The following is a 12,860-nucleotide window of genomic DNA, read 5'->3' on the forward strand; positions in this document are numbered from 1 at the left end:
ACACGGGATGATAGGAATCCATCAAGGCCTTAATGCCATCCAGATTAGAACGAAAACCTCGACAGTTCCACTGTATCAAAGTTGCCATTTTTATGTAGGTGAAGGAGAACTGGGCAGAGAACCCTTCTGTTTACGACTATGCCGTTTTTCTTTACTAGATGGAGGGCTATCGACTTTCATGGATCCTGCCCTTGGTTATTGGACTTAGATTTCAGCGACTGAGGGCGTGAATGAATGATTGTTTTGCATCTCGGGGCCAAGGAAGATGGACCTGAGCAGAGGCCAGGGCCATAGGAAGTGGATCTAGGCAGTGACTGGAAGGCATGGTGGGGACAGAGACAGGAGTAGATGTGGACATATCAACTCGATCATCCATTGAGGTCAAAAGGCTCTTCACATGATGTAAAAAGACTGACAGAGGCACAGAAAGGGCCGTCTACACTACCACCATAGCAGTGGAGCATAGTGCAGTGGCATATGTTCGAGATAGAGTAGGGGACAATAACTTCTGAGCCATGGGGTAAGAAATTTTGTTAACTTCCTTTAAACGCTGTACCTCTTTCTCCTCCACCCACTTAAGGCAAAATCTATAGTAAGGGGAGTGGGAACCACTACAATTAACGCAGTGAGGGTCCAGTTTGCACTCATAGGCATCGTGGTCCTTGCCACCACAACGAGCACACGTAACAGAACCATGACAAGATGCCTTCGAATGAATGAACCACTGACACTGGAAACATCTGAGAGGGTTGGGAATATATGGCCATACCTTAGAGTTCAGCAGGTGGATGTGGTGATGTAAATGTCAAAATGAGAACAAACATAGGCAGCATAATTCCATCTTTATGAGTGGAGATATGTCGCACTGCAGAAACTGCTTGACTGGAGAAACCAGCGAGAATCTCCAACTTGGAGATGTTCTTCAAATCCCTCTCAACAATAACTCCTCGTGAGGAATTCAAAGTTGCATGGGGGTATCCTCAATGGGTATATCCCCAATGGCCTTTGAATTCAAGAGAAGTTCAGTGTGTTTTGGTGTAGATGTTTCCACCAAGATGTCCCCAGAACGTAGCTTCTTTACTGACTTTGGAGAGTCAGCAAGCCTCTCTAATCCCATCTGAAATGAATGAAAAAGGGAGACATTTGCCCTAAAGGTTTTTCTGACAAAGAATGCATAATGAGAAAATGAGGTAAAGAAGCAAGATGAGTTGAAGATTGAAGATCATAGTCTTCAAGGCATGGTCGTTTACCAATAAGCTGAGTTTTTAATATTTTATTTTTGTTAGGGTTTGGGGGATCCATAATATAAGGAGAAAGATTCAGTTCCCAATGACCCCACCCACCATGGGGTCCTACAAGGAGATGCATTACAATGTCAAACAAGGACACAGCAGCAATGCCTGGGTTTCGTGAGCACTATAACCAAACACCAGCATCCACAACACCCATTGAGAATGCCCAACACTGGTACTCAGTTGACCCTAGCCCAACAGGTCCAGCTGATGACCATAGGGGCACCATCCCAAGGCTACCCATCTACAGGAATTCAAGGCCAAAGTGGTGTTGCAGTGTCCCAGACACCACTCAACCACCAGGATCCTCTCCTCCCCTTCACAGGTTGCCACGCATGGCAAACACGTTGGTAGATGTTCAGATCCCAGAGGAGGAGGTAAACTGAAAATACAGAAACTTCCCTGGGAGGTCCCCTTACCACGTACAGGAATCCACCTGAAGAAATTGGAATATATTTCCCATATGTTGAAAGAAATTAAAATTTAGAGGATAAGAGGTTGCATTAATAGGTTGATTTTTGTCACCTGTACTGGTAAACATATGTTGTGTGTTTCCATGATAGGTGGCATTAAGAGCATATGCAAGTTGTAAAAAAGCATGAATAGTAATGATTCCATCTTTTTGGTCCTTTCAAGGATAGTTTGCATGGATACTTACATATAAATAGTGTTATTAAAACAGCTGTAAGCAATCTGATGCATAACTCCACAAATGTATTTTAATTAACTAAAATAATGAACAAAGTATGTCACATCTGATTAGGTACAAATGAGAAATGCTCACATCCTTAACATTATAGAAGTACATTTGTTGGTTGTAATCTGAAATAATGAGTTACAAATTAGAAGTAATGTTTGCATGGTTATCCACATCTTTAACATTATTGATGTACAGTTGTTAGTTGTAATTTGAACTAAGAAGGTACAAATGTGATGTCTGCATGACTGTGCACATTCTTAACATTATTAATGGACATTTGTTGGTTGTAATCTGAACTAACAAGGTACAAATGAGCAGTGATATCTGCATGGTTGCACAGATGTTTAACATTAATAATATACATTTGTAATGTGATGTTGTCAGCCTACAATAAATAGAATCCAATTTACTTTAGAACTGTGACCCTATTACAATTGGAGAAAAAGAAAGATAATTTTCAGCAGCACTCTTTTAATTTTAAGATAATTTTTATGAACCTCATTAGAATTTCATAGAGGAAAGTCAGACTTATCTGTTACCTAGTCCATTAGATTTCATCAATTACAGTGGAATTCATCCTCCTCCCCAAGACAAATTCTCATGCCAAAACATGACTGAAACAAATGTATCAAATAAAAAAAGGTTCATGATATCAAAGTTAACTTGTTTTTAATTCATGTACTTCAAAATAAATTTTACTGTATTTGATATAAGAAACCTATCAGTAAGCATAAACATCAAATGAAGAGTTAAAAATATCAAGTGGAAAATGTACATTACAAATGCACTTTATTGAAGACCAAACTAATTTTATATAAAATATCCCTAATACACATTCATGCATACAGGTAGTTCATAAAAGCTTTAAAATGAGCTATTTAACATAGCATTAAAAAGCTAGTTACAACTCAGAAGACTTCCAAGCTGGATGACTAACAATAATGTACAATCACTCCATAAAACCTAGTTCTTAAAATTGATCCTAAACACAATTTAAAACTAATGTGTTTAGATTAAATGTATTGTTTTGCCAGAAAAAAGGAAGTTCTCTGGTAATATGAAGTAGTTACCATACATTTTATGATTATATAATTACGTAAGAACAACATACTTATTAGTTTATGTCACTTCATGATAATCTTAGTTTACACCACTCACTTCACTTAACAATAAGTGTTTTACAAACAAAAGAAACTCAGTGTCATTTCATATGACATTTTAAATACAATTTATCCTGTAATAATTACTACAAAAATTAAGGATAAGGATCACAGTAAAGCAAGTTACGAGATATATGCTAAGATGGAAAGAATGAAAAATAGTACACATGGATGCATTTTGGAAACCCCATGTTGACCCTTAATTTGTTTTTATTTTGCTCATTACTAGTGGGATCTTTGTGTTTCTGTCTTTTACATCACTCAATGTAATGAAATGACTAGATGCTGCATGAAATCACTCATGTTTATTTTTAAATGCACAGGGAGTCACAGCAATAATTAGTAAGACTAATTGTTAATGCATTTTGTTGTGTGATTTGTATGCTATTAGTGAAGAGACCCTGTAACCAACACAGTCATGGACCTACAAGCAACTTGGTACATGAACAGTTTAGAAATATATGTTTGATAAGCCAATCAAAACCTCACCAGTAATTTTGAGTTAATTGTGGAAATGAAAAAGTATGCCTTTAAAAAGTTTATTTTCTGCTCACTTATGTGATACAAGATGCATTTATATGGAACTCAAGGTATATAACGTTGATAAATCAGGTTTTTTTGTTTGTGACCTATAATCTGTGATGCCATTTCAATATAGTGTTGGTATCAAACATAAGCAGTACATTGTTTTGTACGCTGATCAAGTTCACCTCTAATGTAATAACCACCAAAAATCCTGACAATTTTTTCTTGTACTTCAGTTAGAATCGATTCATCTAAACAGAGATAAAGTAAGATGGAAAGCCATACTATCCATCCTCTGGAACAAAGAAGGCATAAATGATTGCTGAATTCCACAATTGTAGTGGAGTATCTATAATGGGTAAACAAAGATTAATTATACAAAACCTTTAGAAAAGGGTGAATTACATGAAAACATACAAATTATAATTACAAAAACAATGTTAACAAATGAGAAAAGACAACACTAAAACAATAATTAAAAACCTACTAAACATTACAAAATTTTGTACAGCTGAGAAGTAAGATCTTTTCCCACTATTCTAGAATTTATCAGTTTTCTTACTTTAAAAAAGGAGAAAGCATTCCAATGTGTACAGATGAAAGTGTGCATTATGTATAAATCAGAACCACAAGGATACTGTAGGGATGATTGCAATGTTCTTTGTTCTGAATGAACAAGTGCAATGGGACACATATTCATATAGATTACATGTTTTTTAAACTGAAAAAAACTAACTGCTGTCTAAAATCTGGTGAGATATAGAACCCCAGTTTACAAGTGTGGAACATTGGCAACTGATACAGTGCAAGAAAAATTTTAAGTTTATATATGTATAACAGCAATTGTTAATTTGGATCTATCCATGATAGAAATATAATTTGCAAACATATTTCTATTTAAATTCATCAATGAAATATCATTTCACAAAAGTGTTTTTTTTTCCTGTCTTCTTCCAGCATACACTACAGAAAGGAAAGAGATCAGTATTTTAGACAATTATACATGTGACTTTTTAGTTCATCTAGATTCATGGAAAAGATATTTAAAAAAGAAATTAATAAAATCTACATAATAATTTCAGAATTATAAAGATCATATTAACTGCAAGTAGAAAATCTGTAACTCTCAATAATGTAACTATGCTTGGAATGTAATTATCTGTTATAAATGTTGCTACATTAATGTTCAGTGTAATAAAAATGTATGTTAATACTTTATTTTTATTACAATTCATATAATTATAAACTGAAAGCTTTTTCCCTTAAAGTTCATTATGACTGAACTTATAATCAAAGCAATGTACTTAACACACCCCCAATACAAACATATCGAAACACTTATGTAAGGGCACATGCTTCACCTGTGTTTTAAGCTGCACCAATATTAGCATAATGAGTGATCTAATAAACAGTGTCTCGATTATACTACAAGAATGTATGACACTAGGTTGTTTTCATTGGTGTTTCATAAGTAATCATGGTGTTTCTATAATGTATTTTTATTTTTCTCCAGTTTCTTTTCTACCTGCTTCCCTTTTATCTACATTCAATCAACATTACTATATTTTGAGCTGATGTTACACAACCATATTAAACATATATATTATTTTTAAATGTTAACAAGGTGAGCCATCAGCTGTTTAGACACTGGTAAGAAACACGATGGCTAGGATGTATGCTCTTTCCGAAATATCACAAAATGCTTATTGTGTACTTTTCTATTTCCAACATCTTAAAAAATAATTTCACTGTCTGGGTGTACTACCATTTATTTCTTAACAGCCATATAAATATTTTAATGTCATCCATGAACTTTACCTTTCAGTCTAAGGATCCAATGTGTAGAAATATAATTAATATATTAAATCTTGAAGTAGGCAGCCTATATTTCTACACATGCTCTTTCATATACAAGTTGTTGTGTTAAACATGGACTTAAAAATCATAGTCAGATAATACAGGGTCAAAATAAATAAGTAGATTCCTATATGTCTTGAAAGTGAAGTGATTTTGCATGTGTGAATTACAATGAAAACTTAACAAATATTGATATTCAAGTTCAATCTTACTTCCCTCTTTCCCAGTAAATTAAGTATCTGTCTTTCAGTATTTTATATCTCTTGGTGGGACAGCAGTAAATTTACCACACTAAAATCCAGGGTTCACTTCCCTGGGGTGGGGTGGACACAGTAGATAGCCCAATGTGGCTATGTTCTAAAACAAACTGTACTTTATTGAACAACTTTACGTGCCATCTCTTTGGGCAGTTTGTTGAGTTTTTCACAGTTTCTGCATATTTCTGAAAGGGGACAAGAAGAGCATAATTTAATATATGAAAAACAAGGAACTATTTTGTCCTTCAAGACTGTCTCTTCACACCTGCCTCTCCACCCCCCCCCCCCAAAGAAAAGTAGAAATTAACCATTGCCCCCTTTTTTCTCAAGAAACCATTGATTTCTGGCCCTCTTGGACTATTGTATAGTGCCTGCAGGCCTCCTCTGATACTGGTGGAAACTTGTTGCATAAACTAATTAACCTGTTATAAAAATAAAGCTGTCATAACTTGAGCACATTATAGTATTTCTTTTTCAAATCGTAAAATTGTGCCCTCTTGTCGTACTGTCTTCAGAATTCTGTAGAAAGAAACCAGGTCTTTATTCTGTTGTTCCCTTGGATAATCTTTCAAACTTCAATAAAATCACCTCTTACCTTTCTTTTGTCTGAAAAAAATAATTTAAGAGAACTTATCCTAATCTCAAAAAGTAAATCTTCCATTGTCGGGATCATCTTAATTGTAGTAGTCCTTCTCTCAACTCTTCCCACTGAGTCAATATATATATTGAGATCAAAACTGTATACAAGTTTCAAATGAGGTATAACTAGTGATTTACAGATATATAATTATCTCTATCAGCTTAAAACCAATCTCTTTTAAAGTTTAAATACATTCTAAACTTCTGTTAATTTTGCTATTTGCAACAAAGCAGTTCCTTGCTGGCTTAGTGACTTATCTACCACTCTGCCAAATTCTTTTCTATCAGACATACTATTAAGAAATTCCCATCTTTAGTAAATGTAAAAAACCCTCATCATCAGCATTCTTTAAGGGCTCAAACTCCATTTTAATACTTTGTTTACCTTTAAGTTTAACATATTTTGCAAATCTTGCTATTACTATTAGTTTTAACGTTATCAGTAACTCGTTTCTGATAATCCTTTCTGGATTTTTGTCATTTAACCTCGATTTTCACCTTTAATACCTTTAGGCTTTAATAAGCCACAGTTACCTTTGATCTTTTTTGTTATTTTTAAACTTCTTCATTTTGGGCAACATACCTATCTCCAATTAAAAATAAAAGCATTTTATTTTTAAAATTTCTTAAATCTGTCCTACAACACCTTGTATTTCAACTCACTATTACAGTTTGCTAACAATAACTCTTGTGTCATCTCCTTAAAATTGACCCTTTGAAAATTAGGAATTATAATTACATTTTCTTTTTTATTTCAACAAGTGGCAAAACATCAAACCTAATTATTTAGTCCCACCCTGCCCCAAATGTCCGTCCCCCCGTCAACTCTTGTAACTTCACTCTCATTATTGGTTAAGCATTTAAAAAAAAATACTGGCGTATTTTAAGCCTTTTTTTCTATGTGGAATATTATTCACGCATTTTTAAAATAAAATATAACATAATAATTAGTATGATTAATTATTTTCTTATTATTCAAATAAATCAAATTACTTCTTTTTTACTTGTGAATATGCCGCTTGAGCTACTGTGTGACGTCATATAAAAATCGTTTCCGCTGAACCATTTGGATAACATTCCCTTTAGCGGGCGTTTTCAGTACGGTTTTGCACTAGCGTCAAGCGATGATCTGATCACAGAAGGTTTATATAGTCAAAGGGACGGCGCGTAATATTGCGTCAATTGTGAAGCTGCGTCTTAGCAACAGTATGTGTTCTGTGCATGAATAGAAGAAAATGAGACAACTACTGTGATGGAAGTTTTTTTTTAATCATGTAATTTCTACAACAATTAAGGTTAAGAAAGTTGCCATTTCTTTGTGGTATTTTATTGATATCGTATTGGTACTAGTTAATTTATGTATATGTTATATTATTGATTTTGTTTAATATACTAGGATAATCGTACTTGTATTAAATAGTGTTTTATGTTCGCTAACAATAGCAAAGAGTTTATTGATTGTTAAACTGTTCTCACTAATGAGAAAACACCAAGGGTTTATTTCATATTACACATTTTTAAGTGGATCGACAAATGGTTAATTTATTTACATTATCTCAATGATTTTTAGTTAATGTGGCGGTGATGTTACTGGCAAAAGCATTATATACTAACATTTATACCAACATCTTGTTTTTGTCTAAACATTTATAGTAATCGCGGTTTATTCAGAAACTAGAAAAAAAAACAACTACTTACAAATAGATTATTTGGAAAAGATGATGAACAGACTTGTTGTCGCCTCTGATTTTTAATTACACAAGTATATTGATTAAGAACATAACTACTTAGATAAAACAATGTCGATTGATAATTTATTGTTGAATAACAGGTCGTCAGTAGGTCATCCACAAATTGGAAATAAAGGCCATTACTTTTTCAAGGAACGCCATAATTGGAGGAACCGAAGAAAAGCGCAGCTGAGTGCAGAAAATTTTCTGCAAGGTTTAAAACATTTGAATCAATTGGTGACTTGAACCTAGAGCTAATTTCTAAAGATGATCAAAGACAGACTTGGAGCTTTGAAGTCAGTAAGTGATTTTAGCAGTGTATTCCAAAAACGAAAGTATTTATTAAGATACTGATTTAATAACTTGATTATGAAATTTAATGCTGGTTTGCTCATGTATTTTCAAAATTATTATGTGATTAAATTTAAAATTGGAAATTGCTACTACATTTATATTATATTGATATAAGTCACTTCAATTACATAAAGAGAAAATAATATTTGATAGTAATGATAAGTGTGTTTCTTTATAGGTAAGTATATTCATGTAGTCTGAAGAATATTGCTAATTCCAATATATTTAATATTTTTTAAGTTAAGAGGTTCTTGATATAATTATTTAGTTAACAGTACTGTATTTAGTACAGTGTTTTTCTGTTCTTGTTCGTAATATTCTTGATATGACGAAAATTTCTGGAAGAAACATTTTGCTTTTTTTTACAGATTAGTTATATATACATAGATGTCAGAATTGGTAGCAAAACTCATATCTCCAATACAGGGGAGCAGCACTTAATTTGGCCCCATGATAAATTTCAATTGGTTTAGGATTTTCCGAACTTGAATTGAGATTTTTAAGTAAAAAAAAAAAAAAAAAAAAAAAAAAAAAAAAAGAACACACTATAAACATAGAAAAATTCAAAAATTAATTTGGTAGTTCGAGACAAAGAGAGTTATGTAAGAAAAAAATGTGTTGATTTCCATCATATCTTGGCTCCACACTGCATCACAATCGGTTAAAATTGCCACTCTAATTGTAAAATACATTGGGGGGAGTCAGTCTCCGAACTCTCCCTAGTTTTCGACCATCTCTAGCAAGAGCACTGACAAGCTCGATGCTTCTAGCTTTGGCACCCCAACATAAGCTCACACACATTTTGCTTCCAACGCCCTTGCTGTAAATTGACTCAGAGATTTTGGTTTTAAACACTAAATTCTACCCAGATTTATTTAATATCAAGTTCGTGTTCAGCTGAAATTCTTATAATTAATAACTGGACATACTTTTTTATACAATAAAAGGGCACATTATTGCGTCATAAATGACATTTCAAACAATACTTTGAAGAAACATAAAGTATCATATTTTATTGAAGTAGATGACAATTTTTATCGATCTACAATGATTCTACTGTGCCTGGAACAGAGCTAGCATTAAATGAGGTATCATTTGAATGACAGTTTTCCGTATATTTCAAATCAAAGTCAAATTTCAAAATTTGTTTCCAGTTCAGTTGTATTATTGACTTTAAATTGCCATGTTGTAGACCTAGATTTCACTTTGCAGTATTCACTTCAAACTGCCGAGTTATAGGTTTAACTTTTCCTTTCGTAAGACATATATGTATCGATACCCGTGGTTGGCACAGCAAAGATAGCCCATTATGTGGCTTTGTGCTTAACAACAAAGAAACTGGACATTCGGCTCTTTTCTCAGACAGAAGGACCAGAAGCAAGTGATATATTAACGTAAAGACAAACTAGGTTTCTGTAGTTATTTAATTCACGCTATGAATTTTGAATAAAGAGAAATTACCTTTTTCTCAAGCTATAACAAATATGATGTTGGTAATTATAAGAAGAGAGAAGTAAACTATTTAAATATTAGAAAGTTGAAAATTATATTTAGTCATTTGTCAATAATGGTTAACAGATTTTAAGATTTTCTCTTGTTTTGAATATCAATAATTTATTTGTGGAACAGACTCAAAGTGAAGAGGATGAAAGTAATAACTTGGTTGCTATGGAAATGGAGCCTCATCAGGGTGCACTGGGAGAATTTTTCAAAGAGGTAAGATTTATTTAAATATAGATTTAGGTAGATGATTTTAACGTACTTCCTCCATCCTCCGCTAGCATATCGAAACAAATTAGATCCAAAGAGGCAGATGAAGTCCTTTAAATTCTCTGAATTAACATTTATTGCTTTTTTACGCTAAATATAGAACTTGAAGTGCAGGTTAAACAGGAAGTTAATTCATCTAAAATATTAACAGTTTATGATGAATTATTACGAAAAAAACGTAAAGTTTTTAAAGTATTTTGCATGAACAGCCATTTGTACGTGTAAGGATACAATAAAATAAATTCTTGTACATAGAGTATGTGTATAATTGTTATTAAAATAATGTACTATATTATTGAAAAACATTTAGCTAGCAAGTGTAAAGCATAACAAAATTTTCGTTCCAGTTTCGAGATATCAGAATCTTAACTCAAAGATAACCATATTTTTTAATCAAATATCATAACATTACAAATTATAAGATACTCTAGAATCATTACGTTTTTCTTCACTGTGTTTGGTCATAGGACTGAAATCTGAAGATTATATTTCAGTGGTCCAGAGAGCATAAGACAAAACGTGCAATTACAGTTGTTTATTACAAGATATCATAATTAGCACTGATTAACAATATATTTGGGAGTTCATGGATAATTCAAATGTTTGTAGTGTTGTACTCTACAGAGTATCCTAAAAGTCGCTTTAAAATAGTAAGGAAAATATGTAATTCAGTGGCACAGCGGTAATTCTGAAGGCTTACGATGCTAAAAACTGGTTTTCGATACCCGTAGTGGGCACAGCACAAATAGCCCAATGTGTAGCTTTGTGCTTAACTATAAACAAATAAAAATCTATAGTCTAGGTGTTCATTGTGGCTTCCTAACATATCAAAATAAGCAGTGTACCCATTCTCTGTTTGCAGCAGGCAACATGCTTGCTAGAATATGACGGCAGATGTCAGTCATATGTTCCTTTAGGTGCTACACACTTTGAATTTTGATACACAAGGATTTCACATACCCGACCTAAATCGACTCATTCTCCTAATGTTAAAGACATATGTAATCAATGGTTGAACCTGTAAACAGAGAAAATAAGGTATTATTATATAAGGACCAACTTTTGGGACACCATGTGAGTACATTATCGAATGCACTGAACCCAAGATGCGTTCATTTATGTTAAATATTATATTAAATTAAACAGTAATTCACAGATGAATTGTGTGATGAAAATGGAAACAATATGCACTTAGCTGTCTGCTAGATTGGTAGAAACGTTTGAAATATTGCATGAGTTGTACAAGATAGGTCAAAAGAAAGTCCTGTGGAATCGGTGACACCCCCTATGATATACCATGCCCAATTATTTTTACAATACATATGTTGTACAAAGCAAGTGTGGCTTTTAGTTACTAATTTACTCGTGTAAACTAAAATTAAAAGTGAGACAGTAAACTATCCTTATAAAAATAGATATGACACTCGTATTCAGTGACCGCGATGTGTACATCAATGATCACTTTGAACTTGTTCGGGACATCGATAATCCTAACACGGCTGAAGCATTGTTCCTACTAGAACTAGAGATAACCGATCGATTCTGCAGCACACAGCTCCAGAGTTCTACAACAAAGCACTTTTCTGTGATTTTTGAACGTAAGCAACTTCCATGACCTTTGAACCGAAGCATATTCTTATTTTCCCTTAACCTTTGAATTTGGACACCCACCATGGCCATTGAACATAAACACACTTCCATATCCTTTGGATCTATAAACACCTTCCCTAACCTTTGTATCTGAACATTCTTTTCCGTGACCTTTGAATTTATTTCACGACTTTTGAACTTCATTTTCATGTTTTAATTGGTTTCTTTTCAGTATTTTTAGATTTATTGTGATCGTTATAAACTAAATAGATTCGCAGGAATGATGTTGAAAATTATAATGTGTATCATTTCTTTCTCTGTACGCAAATGTATAAATAGATAATTGAACAAAATAAGAAACTCAAGATATTCGAAGAGAAGTTTATAGTAGTAAGATGTAACCATGATACGAATAAAATATAGTTGTGTCGGTAATGCTTTACAAAAGGCTTTGATGTTATTTTGTTTCATGAAAAGACACCAGCTGTTTCGGGCTTGTATAGCGGTTAGGCTAGTCGTCGTGATGATATATGATATATTTACGTAACCCTAAGATCGTAGCCTAACAGAGCAAGATTTTGTCTCAAGTTGGATGCAGAAGTTGCACTCGTTTAACAATGAAAATGAACCACAGTCAACGTCTTTAAAAATGACGTGATTCCTCCCAAAATACCTTTTCCTTTCAAAAAAACGGGGAACGTAGATGTTCATGACCCAACATTTAACAAGGTGTCATCGTCCATGGTCAATAGTGAATGTGTTAGCAACCCTCTAAATGTATTGAAACACGCTTAATTTTCAACTAAAAGCTATATAATCCCACAAGCAGTACACGTATAGTACTAGAAACATGATTGGTCATTAGCATTCAAGTCTTTTTTTTTTTGTAGTTCATTAAGTGGACTGTGTGTACTCCTGGAAAATTTTCTGCATTTTTCAATATTGTTACGTCTCTATGTCGTTAGTTAATTTTCCGTAAAAATTCT

At 33.2% G+C, this 12,860-nt stretch overlaps 1 protein-coding gene across 2 annotated transcripts in view; it reads left to right on the forward strand.

Annotated features, from left to right (window-relative positions):
* Window positions 1-12,860, forward strand: part of LOC106457714 (syntaxin-like) — an 83,286-nt gene that overhangs the window by 67,366 nt on the left and 3,060 nt on the right. Inside the window, exons 10-12 of one of the 2 annotated variants that reach the window (XR_002610241.1) lie at window positions 8,262-8,460; window positions 10,144-10,230; window positions 11,700-12,297. The gene's annotated coding sequence lies outside the window, so the exon portion shown is untranslated. Of the gene's footprint in view, window positions 1-8,261; window positions 8,461-10,143; window positions 10,231-11,699; window positions 12,298-12,860 lie in introns of those variants that run through there. The other variant, XR_002610240.1, reaches the window with a different exon arrangement.

Source organism: Limulus polyphemus, unplaced genomic scaffold (assembly GCF_000517525.1).
Source record: "Limulus polyphemus unplaced genomic scaffold, Limulus_polyphemus-2.1.2 Scaffold364, whole genome shotgun sequence".
NCBI classification, from domain to species: Eukaryota; Metazoa; Arthropoda; class Merostomata; order Xiphosura; family Limulidae; genus Limulus; species Limulus polyphemus.